This window comes from Filicampus tigris, chromosome 14 (genome assembly GCF_054856515.1).
Source record: "Filicampus tigris isolate MCC_2025a chromosome 14, RoL_Ftig_1.0, whole genome shotgun sequence".
Lineage (NCBI taxonomy): Eukaryota > Metazoa > Chordata > Actinopteri > Syngnathiformes > Syngnathidae > Filicampus > Filicampus tigris.
The window spans coordinates 11,703,315-11,723,017 of record NC_141230.1 but is presented as its reverse complement, the minus strand read 5'-3'; positions in this window follow the sequence as shown (position 1 = coordinate 11,723,017).

The following is a 19,703-nucleotide window of genomic DNA, read 5'->3' as shown; positions in this document are numbered from 1 at the left end:
CCTCACGGGCATCAAATAAATTGCGCAACAATGCACTCTTTGAGAGTAAGTCAAAGGTTTAGCTGGAGGACGTTCTAGAAGATTGTAGCACGGTGGGTGAGCCGTTAGCACAGCTGCCTCACACTGATCCTCTGACATTTCGGAAATCGTACTTCCGGAGCGAATCCTGACAATGTTTTTTGAGCTTATGTGTCGTGCATGAAGAGTTTTGCATAAACTCTGAAACTGGAATATTCCCTCATACTCTTTCTTCATTCTTCAATTTTGATTTGTAAGGGCAGCATGATCTGTGGTGAAAAGTCACTTATGTAACTTTGATGTCGGAAGAGAGAAAGTTTTTCATGTATTAATAGCGAATTAAAGTCAATAAACATGGGGTCTTATGATAACCCTTGCTGAGGAAGGAGCTGTGACCTGGAAACTTAATTACATCTTGTGTCATCAAATAATTTACTTATATACAAATGCCCCCTATTGGAGGTGCTGGGCTATTATGGAAAGCTTATCAATCACGATTATTTTTGATTGATTTTGAAACCACAATTAATACACATGATTACAGTATTCAGCGATTTCAAAACTTTATTACGGTACTATTTATTCAACTACCAAAACTCAACATTTAATATAACCAGAAAGAAGAACCATTAAATAAATAACAAGCAATAGCATAATATATTTAAATAATAGTAATAAACAATTAAAAAAAAAAAAAAGGTTAAAAAAACCCTGTTATTCCTGCTGTGTGTACTTTGGCCTCCTAGAAACAGTGTAGTGCATACATGGAGATACACACATCAAGATTAAAAAAAAAAGAGTCAAAGACGAAAGTAGCGATTGAACTTTATAAATATAATTCGTTTCTCACATATCAAAAACAATATATGCCTTTGAATATTGTTCTGTTACCCATCTGTTTGTTTGTGAATACTCATCATTTGAAGGATTTCCCCATTTTCGTCCATTTTCAAAAGGATTTCCCATCCCCACCTTAGCACTGGTGATGTTTTAAAATGAAATATGCCTCGTATTTAAATATACACTGTGTGTTTAGTTATAGAGTAAACTCCTACTGGGGTGTCGTTAAACAGCTTAAAGCACTTTCAGGGAGGGCAGAAGAACATTTGTCACAGTGCATTCACGGTGCTTTCACAACACAGGAACTTGCTAACAAACACTGCACCGTTCAGCACATTACATGTAAATGTTCTTCTATTGTAATGTTTTTCTGATCGTGAGTAGCCAAAATTGAAATTGCAATCACATTTCAATGTATTGCCTAGCCCGAAGTCTTTTTGCGTTGCAGACATAGAGGGTTCAGTTGGTGCGGATGATACTCGGGGGTAGAAAATTTCACACTTCATACTAATAACCAGTCACTGACGGTGAGCCATTCACTCGCCTGACCTAACCGTAACCCTGTTAATCATGAAAAGGAGTTGAGCTCTACTTGTGTAATTGGCTGACTACCAGTCCAGGGTGTACCCCGCACCTCACCCAAAGTCAGCTCCCAGAGACCCCGAACAGGATAAGCGCTATAGAAAATGGATGGCTGCATCTACTCATAACAGTTTGCTGTGTCACCTTTAACACCAAGCTGAGATGTACTGCGGTACCTGTAGTAGTTTCCCATTGAGATCAACATATTTGAACTCGGGAACGAATTATTCCAAACTGTCACGATCATAAAAACTGAACGAGAGCCACTGTGTGATGGAAAAAGTCCCAAATGCCAGGTTGCATTAGTGTAAACCTCCTCAACCCCCAACTCGCCCCCCAGCCTGCTGTTCCGCCTGACATGCGTCCGAGGCGGGCCTGGGTTTGACGGACATGTGTTCCTAAACATGCCGCCTAAGAGAAAGCCTGAGAGAGGTACAGAGCGAGAACACAAAATGATTTGCAAAGCTCAAGGTTGTTTCATGGGTGGAAAACTCGAGTCTACGTATGCTGGGACGTCATTCTCCGCTGCACGCCAGCGCACACCTCACTGAACAACAGCACTGACATGTTGTCGTTGCCATTCGAGCTGTCCCTCGCGCTTATTTACCGAACTTTCCATCCACACTATAGGACACTTATGTTTTTGTGTGGTCTAAGTGAGATTATTATGATCAAAGATAGATTCCAAGTCATTTCAATGTGCTCATTATTCATGCTAGTCTTTCAGATCTGGACTCGTACGGATTAGGTGGAATCTCAAACATTAAACTAAATCAATCAGGTGTAGACATCAGATTTGTTTTGATTTTTAAACATTTTTCTCATCGGAAATAACGGAAATAGAAATCATTTGTTTCAGAGTGGAACTGGTGGTTTGAACGCCCATCTGAAAAGGCATCCGCTAACGCTAGCCGACAGACAACCGACATCTTTGTCAGCCGTTGGGGAATTCACCAAATGCCCTCACGTAACAGTGAGAATACAGACAGTGTTATGGAGCGTTTGACAAGTAGTGGTTGATCAATAACCTCTTTATTGTGAAAATGAAAGGTTAATGTCATCACCAACTAGTGTAGTCCACCCTGTCCACCCAACGGACAGATGATAAGCTCTGCTTCTTCCTTCTTTCAGTCGACTCACCCACCGATCACAAATCACATTCAGACACCTTCATGTTTCCTCAGATAGACTGGTCTTATAAAACTCAACACAACTGCAGCTTTGATCAAATACTTTATTGAAATGCATTCCACAGAGATGCCAACTGTTCCGGATTGTCGGTATTTTGTTACCGAAATCTCTGAACATGACCTCATTACGGCAGTACAGATTTTTGTTTTTTTTTTAAATATCCAGAACACCACTTGTATTAATAATAAAAATAAAATCATGGGTCACATTGACAACACGCCGCTACCGCTGGTGCCTCTGGTAAGCGTCGCTGTGGAAGATAAGCGGACGCTAGCAGACGAGTCGAAAGTTAACTGAAAGCTAATGACTTGACTCGACCCTGTTCACTGCTACTTTTCATATATTCAAACTAGCGTCGAGAAACAAATGCATCCGCCAAAAGATTATGTCCATTAATGCGCGGTCATCAATAGTGTGATAAGGACAACTTTATCCATTTTTACAATTTCCGACTGTCTGCAGGCCATGAAGTTATCAAAATATTGGATGAGCAAGATTCCGAATGTGGGTGCATGACCGAGTCGAGGTGTGAACACATCTGATATGGATGACTACTCTTCATATTTTATTCAACCCAAACCTCTAATACTAACCAACATAGTCATCCTATTATTAACCAAATTTAACCACCCTAACTCCTGTCTCTATCCAACCTGCAATGAATCCCAAACCTAACCACCGTTAGCCTAACCTTCCATCCATTCATTATCTGAACCGCTTATCCTCCTACCCCACTGTAGTCAATCATGTAATTAAGCCATCTAAATAAGACCAATACCAGCAATGAAACCTAACCTAACCTAACCTAACAATAGGCCTGCTCCACCCAGTATGTCACAGTATTTCCATGAGTTCTGATGAACTAGGGACTATTTCCTGTCGTGCATATTTGGTAGCCCGCACATGCCCGTGTCTGCCAGTATTGTTTTCATGGACATCATCATTACCAACAGTCGGGTTATTATTACGCCTGTGCTGACAGGCCAGGCAAAGCAAAAGAATGCCGTTGGTCGATGGCAGTAAATGAGCAGTGAAGCTACTTTGCTCATAATAGAGTGACTAAGCTTCATGCGAACAGGTGAAGGATTGCCGTAGGACGACGTCAAATGCGGTTGGTGGATGGATGTGTATTTTGGACTCCTCATTCCTGCGCTGGAATCCATGCGTTCTTTCAAACGCTCATTGTGGAGCAATGCTATTCTTACCGGTTGAACTCTGAACTCGGTGGGTGACTGTCCCACACTGGAGAGGAAGATGATGTTATACAGTAGATGAATAAATGAGTCACACATGCGCACTCTTGAGCATACGCTTTTGCTTCTCGTCACCATATCGGCATCAATAGCATATCACAATATTTCATTCCATTTAATGTCACATCTTTGCTTACTTACTCGAGATCTTTTTAGAGCCATCTGCTGGATTGGAGGTGTAGTGCAGTTCTGCTTCAGTTCCTTGCTTCATTTGGTCTGATTTACAGTACATAAATGCGGGTTTTCGGGTTTCTATGAAAACAATTTAGTGTTGGAAATTTTCTTTTCAGGATGTAATGTACCAAATGCCTGGTAATTTTGGTAAAAAAAACAAATGCAGCTATAATGGGGCTTCTGGTGTCCTTTTGGAAAATCTAACAAGCAACACAGTGGAGACATGATTAGGACGTCTGCCTCAAAGTTGAGAGGTCCCAGGTTTAGCTCTCATTTTAAGCCCTCCTGTGTGGAGTTTACATGTCCTCCCCATGCCTGTGTGGGCTTTGACTCACCAACATTCCAAAATCATGCATGCTAGGTTCATTGAACACTCTAAATTTTCCATAGGTGTGATGTGAGTGTGATAGTTGTTTGTCTGTCTATACGTGCACTGTCTATACGTACCACTCCGTTCGCCCAAAGTCACCTGCAATAGGCGCCACCTCACTTGAGACCCAATGTAGACAAGAACTATAGAAAATTGATGATTGTACGACACCAAATATGGTTCCTTGCCTTAAAGCGGAAGTCAACTCAAGCCTATTTTTTCAAGAATATGTTCTATGCAAGCCCACGAGTTGAAAGAATGCGTTCTGGGAAATATTGCATTTGTGGAATAAGACTTAATCCACTCGTTTTTAGCCATCTCTGGGGGCGGCCATTTTGTCAATTCTGTCGACTGACAATGACATCATAACTGCTCAGGGCTCAGGTAACGACCAATCACGACTGACCTGTTTACTGATTCTGAGCCGTGATTGCTTGTTATCTGAGCCCTGAGTAGTTGTGATGTCCTTTTCAGTCGACAGAAATGACAATTGGCCGCCCCCTGACATGGCCAAAAACGGGTTGATTTTGCTGCTTAACTCATATTCCACCAACGCAATATTAATAAGAATACCGTGTTTCAACTAGTGGGCCTGCTGGGAACATATTCTTGTAAAAAATATGTCTGGGTTGAATTCCACTTTAAGATGCTTTTATCGACGGCCAAAATGCAAATCCTCCTAACAGATAGAGGTGTCAAATCCAGGTCCAGAAAGTAAACCCTGCCACAGTTTGTTTTTAGAGCCACAGGTGCTTCTACTCAACCAGCAGGTAAAACGAGCTCTAGAGTGAAAGCACCTGTGGCTAAAGTCCAATTGTGACTGCGTTTGCTTTCTGGGCCTGGATTTGACACGTCTGTCAAATAGGACGATTTGCATTTTGGCCGTCATTATGCGTCTTTTTCAGTATACCAAAACTCAGTTTATTAACGTTAGCCTCCCATGCTGCTCTGCCAGTATGATACTGCACAGTATTCACTTTTGCATTGTTCTTGTTTGCTAGCATTCTGACAGATGGATTCATTGCAGCTTGTTTTTGCTGTTTTGAAATGGAAAATTGATACAAATCAAGTAGAACTGAGACGAATTGGTGCTGTCGCTGGTAGTGGAAAAACATCATTATTATTTACATCCCCCATCAGCTGAAGTTGAACAGATGTATAGCTTGACCTATGCCTTTAGGTTCAAGTCCTTCCAGTCTAGTCTGAGCTGTGATAAAGTGTCCATTTGTTCCGCAAATCTCCAGCATCAGCAATGCTTTAATTGAAATCATTTGCTGCTGCTTTCATCCCCAAAGATCATGCTAGCTTTTCTGTCAGATTAGCCGAATGAATGCCAACACAACCCCGAAACCCAATTGTCGGTTCCTCTCCCACCCTCAGAATGAACGGGGTTATCAAGATGTGAATTGAGTCGTGAGGAAGTGTGCTCTCTTAATGCCACTTCCACTACCCACCACCCCGCCCTCTCGTAGCCCCCCCCCATACCTCCCATCATGTCACCAGTGTGTACTTCCAGCATCCCTGTGACCAGCCATGGAGAAAGAATGGCCTAACAAACACAGGAAGAAGGATATCTACAAGAAACCCTCACCCAAGACAAGCAACATGTTTGTGTGTGTGTGTGTGTGTGTGTGTGTGAACTGATTGACTCTGTTTGTTATGTGTGTTTAGACCTATGTTTTTATATGTGCGCCATACATCCCTAAAAACAAACAACAAATGAAAGGTCCACATTGTTCTCGGCTCACAGGGCAGCCGTTCACAAGCCGAGGCCAACATATAAGCCAGAGATGGACAAAGTAACATTACATGAGACATATTGTGCATTTTTCTTGTCTTCATGCATCCATCCATTCTCTGTACTGCTTATCCTCACCAGTATCCTCACCCAATATCACATAACAGGATGCTACTAAATGTTTTCATATCAAGGTTTGAAATAACTCTTTTCTTTGAGGAGCAGTTTTGATAATCAATGAATTCTTTTGAGGAGCGACGTTCTAATTTTGTTGAGCAATTTTTTTTTTTGCTGGTTAGCTCCGGGGACATTTGCCTTGGGAACACAAATGATTACTTACGGTTCTGGACCCAGCCATAGCATGATCATTAGCGGTCGTGCACTGCTGTGAGTATAGTTGTGAATTGCATTAAACATTGACCGTCTACACTTCATACGTACAGTACATTGTGGCAATATGCCTTAGTTGCACAGAGACATTGTCACTCAGCATTCAGATCTCATTTCCCCAATCTGTGATTGGCGAAGTGATGAGTGGAAAACACAAACACTGGACAAAGCCGCGTCTGTAAATGACGTGTTGTCAGACACATCGCAATTATCTGCTGACTATTTTTGCTCGTTTTCAACCTGCTGACTTTCAATCTGACTCATGTTTGTTTTTTAATATCCAGAACAGTACAGACATAACTAGTTAGCATATATTGTGCAGTAGCTGACAATAACAGAAACAACAATGAGCCGACAAAGACAGAAAAACGTATAAAAGCAAAGTGACGAGACATCGAGAGGCACCTGGACAAGACACGAGTGGCTGAAGGGGAGCTGACTAGTTGGCACAAGACACCCGGATGATGAGAACAGCTGGAAACGAAAATGAGTAAGACAAGACCATGAATATCGAGCAAAGCAAAATATAAACTGTAAAAACAAAAACACTGATCATAACGAATACAGAAGAATATTTAAAAGCTGATGCATAAAAACATGAATGAGTGTTCTAGCGCTCTGCATATTCCTCGTGTAATAAATGGTGGCTATGTAAATGTTTTATGACTTCCTGTCCGTCCAGGCTATTGTTCATTGGAGGAAACAGCATTCATCTTAACACACTCGCTGCTCTCTGTGAGTATGAAGTGAGTGTGTGGTAGCGCTGGTGGTCGCTGCCGTGCGTTCTGACGGCGCCGCGTTTCGATAACATTGTCTCGGACGGCCAGCCGACCGAGGAGACCCAACGGCGTGAAATCCTGCAAAAATGGGCCCTGTCCTGACACATACAGGGTGTTACCCTCTTCTGCAATCTTTCTCAAGCCCTTTCAACTGCACTTCCTGTCTCGGCTGGCACACGTACCGTACTCAGCATAGAGGTCTCCATTACGGTGCATTTATCAGCCACCTTATTTCCTTTTATACATATTTGTCCCAAAATCTCATAAGATTCAGATTCCATGTGCACTTGGGCTGAAATAAAAAAACAAAAAAAATCAAATGATTTGTTAACTCTTTTAAGGATAATGTTGAAACGTCACTCTCCTAAAATTAATCGTTGATGTAGGGCAGCGGGTGTCATACGGCGGATGTTACACTACGAAAGTTGCGATGGGAGCTACAAATAGGAAACATCAGCCGGGTTTGGAGTGTTGTGACACAGGGTTAGTCTGACCCTACTGCTGTCTTGTCACAAAAGTAATCATGAAATCTGCTGAGGTATAACCAACTGTATAAACACTAGTGAGGATCATCTATATAGAAAACGGATGATTGGATAGTTATTATATACTTATAAAGATTCTGAGACTCCCTCAAGAGCAAGAGATGTTCATCCCTCTGTGTCTGGACTGCAAATGAGGAGCGCAAACCCACCACTGGCTAATGGAGCCATGGTCCCCTTCCCATAAAGATTAGCTTTTTTTTTTCATTTAACTCATCCACTGCCATTGATGTATTCATTATATATATATATATATAGATATATATAGATATATAGCTAGATATTAAACATCCAATCACACACAGCACCTACATCCTCTCTCCTTGCTTTGACCTCCACCCCGCCCTTCACCATTGTGCCGCCCTGCGTAGACCCACTCGGAGAGGAAGTTGTCCTTCCACTTCCCGCATGCGCCTTTGAGGAAAACAATTTGCGCTTGGTCACTCAAAGCCTGTCACTGTGCAAGTGATGTGGCGCTGAACTAATGTTGAGCTCATCATTTGATTGGAAAACTCCCAGATGTCTCTTGGGGCCAGAAGATAACAAAAAGTGTTTTTTTGATGGTTTGTTTGCCAGCTGTAGCATCAATTACCAGAGCTGGGCATCGCCTATTTCCCGTCTGCATATTTAATCGAGCCACGTGGTCACAGTCGGTCCCAGTCAGCCAAACGACGTCGAGAACGGACTTAAACTGTGCCACGTCACACGCAGGTGCCGCACTCCTGACACGCGGCCCAGTACGGAAAAAAAAAATATATATAACTGTGTTGTGTATCTTGCGGTCCCGCAGACGCAATGCCGTGCCCCATATTGTTTTTATTCCACCGATCACCACGCAGTGCGTGTGTGTCTGTTGTTTTTGTTTGATATTTTTCCTTTGTTGGGTTGCGCGTCTGCTGGTGCGGCGCCGACAAGAGATGGACCGGGACCGCGTGGTCGATTAAATATGCAGGACGGAACGCGGTGGCGGTTAGGTGAGGCCCAGCTCTGTCAATTACCATCAGTCAGTTAAATTAGACTGTTGAGTGACTGCCTCAGACTTTCATATCCAATCTTCTTTTCGCGGTTGATGATATGGATCTGTCAGTAGCCCATAGGCCTATTGTGTTTTTCTGTTTTGGGACAACAGTGGTACTTCTGTAGCCTGGTGATTATCTATAAAACTTAATCTGTCAAAAATCTCATGAATTCGCCCTTTATAGGGCATGCAGCAGCAGCCCCATAGTTGAACCAGTTCAACAAAAAACATCTGGAAAATATGCCTTAAAGTTACAAGTTTCATCATGCATGATGTCGCGATGGATGTCAGCAAAACTCGTGAGACTTTAATTTAAAAAGGTTGTTAGCTTTATTGTTTATTTTATGATGCCCCTGTGGCAGGGCCCAAAAATCAGACTGGTTTTGGCAGGCTCTTATGTAACGGCTGAAAAGCTAAACCCATTTGGCATTTTCACGCTCATTTTGGTTCCTCCTGGGGCGCCTGGTGTGCATGCGGAAGCTTCCATGGCCATCTTGGACTGAAAAGGCTTTTTTTGCGACCGTTTGAAACAGCCAAACCCTGAAAATCTTTCATATTTTTGTCATTTTTGGCCCCAGCCATGCTCCTAGTGTGCACGATTTCCTGCTCCTTCTGGCTCGAATGCGGACATTTAAAAAAAAGAATTCAGAAACAAATGTTAATCAACCTTCCAGAAAAACTGTCATTTTAGGTAATTTTTTTAGTCAGAATAGAGCCGGACAGGGGTACTCAATTACAAATCTGCAAAGAATATTTTAAATGAGTCAAAGGTCCACCTACTGACGTCCGTCTCTTCCATAACCACAAAAACACAAACTGAAGTTTCTATTTTGACATAAATGAAAATAAAGTGCTAAGTAAAAGAACAAAACATGATGCAAAACCATTCTACCACCACGCCGCCTCATTGTGGAACGGATTTTGAAACCTATTCACATGACCCAGTGTGTTATGAGTGAAAATTGAAAAAGTAGGACAAATTAAGCCTATGAAAGCAATTTTTGCTGTAAGCTAAAAACACAACACACACTCGCTCACACACACCCACACACGCCCTCCCCCCCCCACACACACACACCTCTTCTCAAACGAGTGGTTATGATACGATGATGATGATACGTGACGCAGACTGCAAAACAAGTCGAAAACTTACGTAAGTAGAGCCGTGGGCTAGCCAGTTTGCTAGCCCCGCCATAGCAGTCCGGGCGACTTTGACAGCTCATACAGTTTTTGTAAATACTATTTAAGATGAATAAGTCCTTTAGTGACTATGGTTCATACAGTCACCACGAAAATGCTATGACAGCAGTGTGGAAATAAAGTAATTGTGCAATCAAAAATTGATGCCCCCTAAAAGTGTTATTTTAACGGCCATTTCTGGTCTGTATGAGGGCCCAGTTTTTTGGTATGGATTTTTGCAAAGTTGCTCAAAATTAGCTCCCTGGAAAATTGTCATATTAGGAAATTTCTTTTGTTCATGCTAGGGCCTCGGGTGTGTGTGTGTGTGTGGAAGATTTCCCCGGCCAACAAATGTGATTTTACAAAGGGCAATGAAATGGCCAAAAATGGACCCTCTGCCAAAGTTGCATTTTTTTATTTAAACGTAGCATTGCTATTTTCTATGTCATCCACCTTGCTCTTGTGCCCTTTTAGATCTACTGTACTTTTCACAAACGACCAGCTGGGGTAACCATATGTTTTGAGGGCCTCCTTCACGTCCCTAACAGTATCCTCTTTCTCTTTGGCCTGTGGGCTGGTTGGCACATTATGAGCTCTGTGTTGAAACCCCAACTTAACACTTAACCCCAACATGGAGGTCACTGTCGTCTCCAATGTGGACATCGAAGTCCAAAAAAAATGAAACTTATTATCATTGACATCCTCGTGTGTAAACCTGTTAACATCAGTGGACAATAACATCAAATTCATCAACTTCTGCTTTGTGCTCTAAAATGACACACGCATCATGTTGGAAGTCAATAAATGCATGTTGGAAAAAGTGGGGGAAGAAAAACTCTCTTACACTCTGATGTGCATTTTTTTCTTTTAAAAGCATATCGAACTGACTGGAAAACAGTCTATGAAAATATTATACAACCTTCTAACTGTCATTAAATTCCAGCCAGCGGACATAGCAACAAGGATTAATAGAATTGTCACACAGTTACTTGGTCAGTGGGGCAAATCATGTGTGCCCTAAGGCTCCATGTTAGAAAATTTGTGCCCGCCCTGAATTGGAAGCTGTTTGAAGAGCCCAACCCTCAAATCGTCTTGATCTGTGGTCATTCAATTCAACCAATCTGTTATAAAGGTTCCAAATATGAATGTTCATTATTATTTTATTAGGTGTTTCTGTATTAAGAGTAGAATTGCATCATCATATTTGCTTCTCACGTGAAGCGCAATGTATTTTGGGTACTTGCCGATTACCGGTACCTGTTGTGCTGCAGTTATTGTGCAGTCTGAACTACGCCGGCATTATAGAATGTGTTCAGTGCTGCAGTGATCGTTTAGTCTCTGAACCACAGTGAGTACATTAATACTAATTTATTATAGTTTACGTTGTGTTTATTTGTTGCGCCGCCAACTTTGTCGCCGATTTGATTGACAGCTCCTGGCACGTTTCTTTGAAGTTCACCATGTATCTAAGTGCAGTGTCTTAAACACGATTTGTTTTGTTTTTGATGTTAACATGGCCTTTCTATATGTTGGGGACCTATAGAGAGAAGTGTACTCAAGAATGGTGCTCTTATTTACATGTTTTGTGCTTGTTTGGCAATTGGGCTGTAAAATGGATACACCTCCACCATAATGACTACAATTTACAGACTTTTGCCATGCATTTTTAGCATTCTCTGTCTATCGGGACTGCTTGATTAGCCACTTTTGTTGGTCATTGATCACATGACCTGCCATTGTTGTTTATCTGTGTATAAATAAGAAATGAATACAACTGGTAAGTAAGAAAGAACTCGGTATAACTTACTCTGACCGTCGCCAATTTTAGCCTATTTTATAGCCTCCAATAATATCCATGACACCGAAAGTCCAAAAAGTACAAGTGGTAGACAATTAGTTGAAGTAAGCGTAGCCTCACAGGCAGACAGTGGTGCAGACTGGTGCAGTAACAGGACATGGAAGGGGAAACCTTAAGTACAAATGCAGGTAGTGAGTCCAAACAGTGCAAAACTTCTCACCGTTGAAACACATGGTTCAACTTTTGTAATCTCACCTACCATCAATCTGGATGGAAATCTCCAAGCACAATAGCCGGTGAAAAATATTTACTGAGAAACTAAACTTTTAATTTATATCATCACTTCTCAGCAAGACTATGTATGTATTTGTATGTGTGTGTGTTTTAGACGTGTTCCTGTCATAAAATGTGCTTGGTTTTGGCGACCTGTCTTTTAACAAATTAGCTAAATTACAATACATTTTAAAAGCGGCCTTGTCAGTACTTAAAGAAACATTGGACTTTGAACTAGAATCTTTGAAACCATCTTACACATGTACACTACATGGTTAAAAAAAAAAGAGAAAAAGATCAGAACCTGTTTTGTTGCCAAGATGACATGGCGACACCCATTTAGTAAGAGACAACTTGCCAGTTGTTCTGGTCCGGTTAGGTGGACCAGCGAAGACACCTCGCATGTTGTGTCTCGCTAACATTACTGCCACAGAGAGCGCCACAGTTACCGATGCACTTTTCAGTTTATTGAACATTAGGAGAACAGTTAAACACAAACACAATGAGCATGTAAGCAGACTGTGATGCAATACACAACGCAACCATGCCCCGCCTCTTAAAGACCCATATCCACATAGACGCTACAATAAATAAAGTATTTTTCTCAAAATTTTAGGCTTTCGATATTTTGTGTGTGTGTGTGTGTATTGTTGTTTTTCAACTATTGGAGGTGGGCCTGGCACGCATCCCCCATACTAAACGCTGGTTTTCTGTAGGGGAAAGCACACAGCTAAAAAACAGTTTCTTCCTGTCACTTTAAGAGTTACCACTGTACATGTATCCATTTTTTTTTTTTTACACTGCTTACCCTTTGCAGGGACACGTGGTATTTTCAGTATTTACTTAGTAATAATAACATTTGATGTATTTCTTTTTTTTCCCAGGGGTCTCACAACATGACAGGAAAGAACAAGTCGCTCTATGCAGGAAGTGAGGGGTCAGCGCAGAGGAATGTTGGGACCGGCGAGGCAGGTGAGAAAGTCCGTGCGACGGCGATCACATGGCCGTCTCATTGCGTCACTGGCCGAAAACACAAAACAAGTGGCTCCAAACGGATGAGTGTTGCGAAAAAGAAAGCGAAAACGGCACAAAGAGGGGAGATAGCCTGCTTTTGTCCACGACGAGCACAAAGACACACATACACTCACAATTCAATTTTCAAGCTAAACAAACACACCCGTATTTGTTTGTCTTAAAGCACAAACCTGAGCAGCGAGGTCTCACTGTTGCGCTGTGTCACGGGGGCTCAACGCTGCCCTCAGGTCACAGCTGATCGCATCTCCTAAATCTCACTGTGAATGCCTCCTTTCTGTGCGTACGTCGCGCGCACACACTGGGGGTCACGTCACTAAGCAGTTAAATGGATGTCAGAAACGATGATCTTTTAAAACCTTTCTGTTCTTAATTTACGCCGCAAGCTCAGAAGGAAAGGCCAAATTGATGTCGCTGTGTTTTGTTGATAGGACATTAATACATTTGAATAACACAAGGGTGTGTTATTTCATTAGATTTTGATTCGTTAGTGGCGGGCCGTGTGTTCGGTACCTTGGTCTTACTTGAGAAACAGTACGAAATAAGAAGAATAAAAATAAGAAAAGAACACAGTTTAATGGAACAAATATTCAAATTTAGATTGTAAATGTAGATCAACGCTTGTGATCGAGTTTAAGCCTGCTTTGCGGGCCCTGACTACTCTCCATCTTATATCTTGACATAGTAAATTTACCTTGAGATTATATCATAATCGAGTTCGCCATTAAACAAATCCTACCGTGTACAGCCATGCCTTGAGATACTAGTGAGATAACCTGACGAGCTGTTGTTTTCGGATGAGCGCTGTGTAGTAGCAGAACTCAACTCAGTTGAACTCACTCACAACAAGAATCAATTTGAAAGATAGTGAATAATTCTTGGGCGGCACGGTGGTCGACTGGTTAGCACGTCCGCCTCACAGTTCAGAGGTCGTGGGTTCGATCCCGGCTCCGGCCTCCCTGTGTGGAGTTTGCATGTTCTCCCCGTGCTTGCGTGGGTTTTCTCCGGGTACTCCGGTTTCCTCCCACATTCCAAACACATGCATGGTAAATTGATTGGACACTGCAAAATTGCCCCTAGGTGTGATTGTGAGTGCGGATGTTTGTTTGTCTCTGTGTGCCCTGCGATTCTGGCAACTAATTCAGGGTGTACCCCGCCCACTGCACGAAGACTGCTGGCTCCAGCACTCCCCGCGACCCTTACGAGGACAAGCGGAACAGATAATGAATGAATGGATGAATAATTCTTCAAAAAAGAGGCTTCAAGCTGTTTATTGGCACTCCCAGTTGAAGTGTACTGTCAAACGAAACATAAAACAAAGAGAATTACAGGTTGGGCATTTAAAACAACAGCATAGCTTTGCTTTAGTCTTTTTAGTTTAATGCTAGCAAACAATGCAAAACACCATCGAAGAAACAAAAAATTTAAATAACTGAAAAACCTGACAAAAAGTAAAGAACTTTTTTTAATCGGTGTCAAAAACACATCAAGCCATCTCTGATTAAAATTTGCCGTTGACCAGGGTTAGTTAAGTGCTTATTTCATTTCGTTCATATTACAGTCAAAACATAAGTTGTGTGAACATATGTCAGGTTATGTTTGAGCACAATGAACTCTGCCTAGCAACAAGTGGCCACACAAATAGGGCCAGGTTAAAGGATCTGATAATTTCTCTTATCAGAAATATATTTTGTCAGTAACATCTGTGTTGGAAGAAAAATGATCACCAAATAAACACATAAATCACACTGTAAAGGAGAGTAGGCTTCTGGTGTGTAGCCTCGTTGGTGCTCATTCTCAATTTTTTTTTAAAATGTAAAAACACCCCTGACCGCAACCAATCAAAGCTACGAGATGCCTTATCACCTAATAAGGTCATCGCACGAGTTAAGATGTCCGTCACTTCCTGTCTTACAAAGTCCACTGCGAGCAGGAAGCGGTCGGCAGCGCGGATCTGCAGCCAGATCGCCCTACGATATGTTTGTTAGCGTGTTAGCATTCTGGTCAGTGGCCAGTAAGTGCCCTGCCTCGGAGGTCTAATCTGGCCTCGCGCCTCACTGCACGCGCTCAATAGCGTCCGCACCCTGCATCATGACATCATGTCTTTGTGTAAAATCCTAGTTCCATTCACGCGGCCACTGTAGGGCTTAGCATCCAAACGTCCTCTATACCAACATGCGGCTCTTTAAAGGGAAACCCGGTGGATACACCAGAGCTCCAAACATGGCCGCCGTCCTCCGACACAACACAGGCCTGCCTGTGGGCCGGAAGAGAGGGAGGAGGTGGGCTTTTCAGTTATTTACTGTACTTTGAAAGCCACTTTTTTTTTTTTTAGAACAACTCTGTTCATTTTGATTTGTGAAGTAAAATGCTCAAACAACTGTTTGACCTTCCTTATTCTCTACGAATGTACAGCAACATGGACATGACCCTAAAAATATTTACAATATGATGTTCTATGTAGCCCCACTAGTCGAAACACGGCATTCTGATTAGCAGAGCTAGGCATTCCATCTCTGGGACGGAACGGTCCGTCTGTCCGTCCCGGACGGCGCCCATTTTGTGGAAGGTCGGACGGAGGATTTGAAATCTTTTAAAAAGAACGGACTAAGCAAGAACGGAGGTTGGTTTTCGTCCATCTCTCTAATCGTTCTTAACCGGGTCAAGTCCAAGTTCTGACGTGTTGTGTTGGGTTCTTTTAAAAAGCAAGACTGTCTTGCTAAGCCAGCACAACACCAGAGTGCTCTTTTTCGTGTGCCTTCCCTCCCTGCAGTATTGTTCTTACAGGCATAGTCGGGGGGGGCGACGGAAGCACTTTAAAATGATGAGGACGGACGGGGTTGGAGGATGATAGTTTTTATGAATAAGGACAGAGGGATGAGGATGGAAGTAAAAAAGGGTAAAGTGCCCAGCTCATCTGATTAATATTAGTTTGTGGATTATGAGTTATGCCGTAAAATCCACACGTTTTTTTGTCCATCTCAGGGGACGGCCATTTTGCAACTTTCTGTCAAATGAAAATGACATCACAGTTGCTCAGGGCTCAGATAACAACCAATGATGGCTCAGCTTTAGAAACAGTTTGGTTCGGCTTGAAAAAGTTACAGATTGATGGATGACGGACGGGTACCCAGGCTGCTGATGGATAACGAATGACGGAACGGCAAACTTCAGTAAAATGCCCACCTCTGGCACCAACTTCCTTGGTTTATCAAAAAGAATGTCAAGATTAGACAGGCAGGACTGTACCAATTGCTTTCGGGGGCTGGTAATGTTTTTATGCCGACTCAAAATGGCAAAACCAGAAAATAAATCCCTCTAACAAGTGGCAACTTTAAATTGTCCATTGATGTGTCAGTGCGAATGTTTGTTAGTCTGTACTTGAATGGAGACTAATCAAGGGTGTATGCATCCAGCTCACCTGTGACCCGAATGAGGACAACAATATATAATATTATAGGGCAACAGAATATGGAGGGATTCTTTTCTTAATTTTCACTTTTTTTTTTTATATCACTTCTTTGTACAGTTCAATCAGGTGGATCTCGACATTTGTAATCGTAAACGTTCCGGGATCAATTCAAAAGCCCCATTATTTGCTTAATGAAAATGTCTTTTTCTAAATATCAGACGGGCCTCTTTTCACCACAAGGCAAATGGAACAGTGGACTCCAACTTGTGGAGCACAATGAAGCACAGACATCAGGAGGTGCACTTAGGTCATCAAGCCGATGATGTCCCGAGGGCAGCCAAATGCTATTGGCTGAGAGGTAACAGGGCGGAACTTAGCAACATGGTCTGAGTGCTCTCTCATAGAAGTCATCCACCACATGCTGGCAGAGAGAGATGATAAAACTGAACACACACATCAATTTTCATGGTTTACTTTTGCTTTTTTTGGGGTTTTTTTTTTTTTTGCTAATGACTTGACACTCACACATTTGTCAAAGACTACTTCAAAGTATACTTTTAAAATTTATAATCTGGAGCAATGTCCAGCAAACATTATCTTAACCATGAATAAATGCTCCTTTGTTTACAGTGACATTGAAATTGTAACATAGGCTGTTGTATTGAAATGACTAAAATGGAAAACATGGGTTCAGTTACTTGTGATCCTATAGTTAAATGGATAGAAAACGGGTTCATTTAAAAGTAGGAATTATTCCGAAATCTTACCTGATCTCATCCATACATCCACGCCCACCCATTGACAGCTCCGCATCAGCTTGCTCCCCATCCCCCTCAGTAGGCTCTCCCCCATTGGCATCGCCACATCGTGCTTGGCTGCTTCCATACCTTAATGACCATACTCAATTCATCCAGCTAATGTCCTTCACATCCAACCCGTCTCCAGTCACTTCAGGTGTGCCCCAGGGCTCCTTCCTAGGGCCCTTGGTCTTCATTATGTACCTCCTCCCATCAGCCTCATTTTCCGTAAATGTAATCCAGTCTAACAATCTACATTCGTCTAATCAAAGTCTATAATCTTAGCATAGTTCATTTGGTTGTCTAATTTCACCCTTGATAGGTGCGCAGGTGCTCCAGAGAACTTTGTGTAAAACAAACAATTAAAAAGTAAAATTAAACAACATGTCCCCTTTTCCAAACATTTCTAAAATGAAGTTGCTTGAAGTGAAATGAAAAATGCCTCTGGGTGCAAATTGAATGTAAAGTATAAGTGGTGACAACTAGCGGTATGCATGTGCATTCAGGCATCATAAACAAACTGTAACCATCTGACCAAGCGGCTAAACGGGAACGTTTCAGCAATGGTGGACATTCCTCACATTCCAGCTAATATGATGATACACACACACACACACACACACACACGCCCACATGCACGAAGACACCACACACACAAACACAAATGATAGGTCTAACAGCCCCCACGGTGTGAAAACGTTGCAATATAAATATGTCATTGCTGTTATTCTCTACTGGAGACTCTTCTGCCTTATGAAAACTGGATTTTATCATCATATATCTTTTTCATTGGGTCACAGTGACCTTCCACTATAGCTAACATTCAAATCATCTCCCATCCTCAAGGAAAAATTCATTCATATGGTCAGTGATGTTAATGAAGCTTCATCACGTCAAGCAAAGTGGGAAACCTATGGGGCATGGGCCACATATGGCCCGCCAGAGTTTTTATTCTGGCCTGCAGTAATAAGTCCAAACACCAATAAAACCTTGAAGGAAATATTATAACAAGCTCAAAAACATGATATCCATTAATGCTGTAAGAAAATGTAATACTTTATTTGTTTGCTCATTGCATTGTTTCATTCATTTACTTTGTAGTATGATCCTCATAGGACTTCATAAGAACTGAAATGGCCCCTTGGTCGATAAAAAGCTTTGGTCTGGTATTGCCTCGGTCCTGATCTTGACATATTTTCATCTTCAGTCTGGTCTGTCAAGTACTCAGAGTCTTGGTCTTGTTTAAGTCTTGGTCTTGATCATGTTATGCCCTCCTCTCCCTAGAGTCTTTGTCTTGAATTCAGCCTTGTATTATTTAGGTCTTGGTATAGACATAGTCCATCTCTTCAGAGACTTGGGTTTGCCTCATTTAAGGGTTTCTTTTTCTCTCATCTAAGATAATTTCTCCTGACTTGGTCTTGCATCGACTTGGTTTTGACGTACCCTCTTCTTCTTCTCAGGGTGCAGGTTTTTACTCAATCTCTTATTGTGTAGATCTTGGTCTTGATATGGTGTTGTCTGCCGGTACTCCAAGTCTTGTGCTTTACTATGTCTCATATTGACTTAGTCTTGGTCTTGGCATGTTATCATTGCCGTGGAGTCTTGGTCTTAACATGGTCTCATCTACAAATCTTGCACTTGACTTGGTCTCAGTGGTGACTATAACACTCTACACTAAAAGTCTTTTAACTATATCTGAAAAACAAACACAATATTCTGTCTGTTTTTGATTGCTTGAAATGAAATGGCCGACCTTTAAGGTGATTTAAAAAATGGGACAAGTTGGGAGCCCCTCCCCAGCCCAAAACCCTACCCCTCTGTAATTTCCAGACAGAGTTTTATAAAGTCTCCACCCTTTCCTAAAACCTCTAAAATTGAGTTTGTGTGTGGACCAATCCTAAGTAAAAAATATTACTGTTCGTCATAGAAATCAGTGGCGCTCCCTTTTGCTAGTCCCCGAGGACACCCACTCTCCTTCATCCCTACATGACTTCCCAAATATTTGGCAGCCACAGGCTCAGGAACAACATGCAGAATGTTTGAGGAAATTGGTCCGGACCACTGTGCTGCGGTGGACCCGGTGGCCCAGTGGTCCAGCGTCCATGCTGCCATGGCAGCCTGAGGCCTGCTCCCCATACATCCCCGCTTGGGCTCTGTTGATCCTATTGTCTCTCTGCGTCACCACACGTCGCCCCGGCAAATAAAGGCCGTCTGGCTCCAAGCTTAAACATCGCAGCAAACTCAAAACCAACCATCAGAGCCGATTCATTCACATCTGCTCAGTGGGGCGACAAGGACAGGGCTTTAGGTGGGAAAG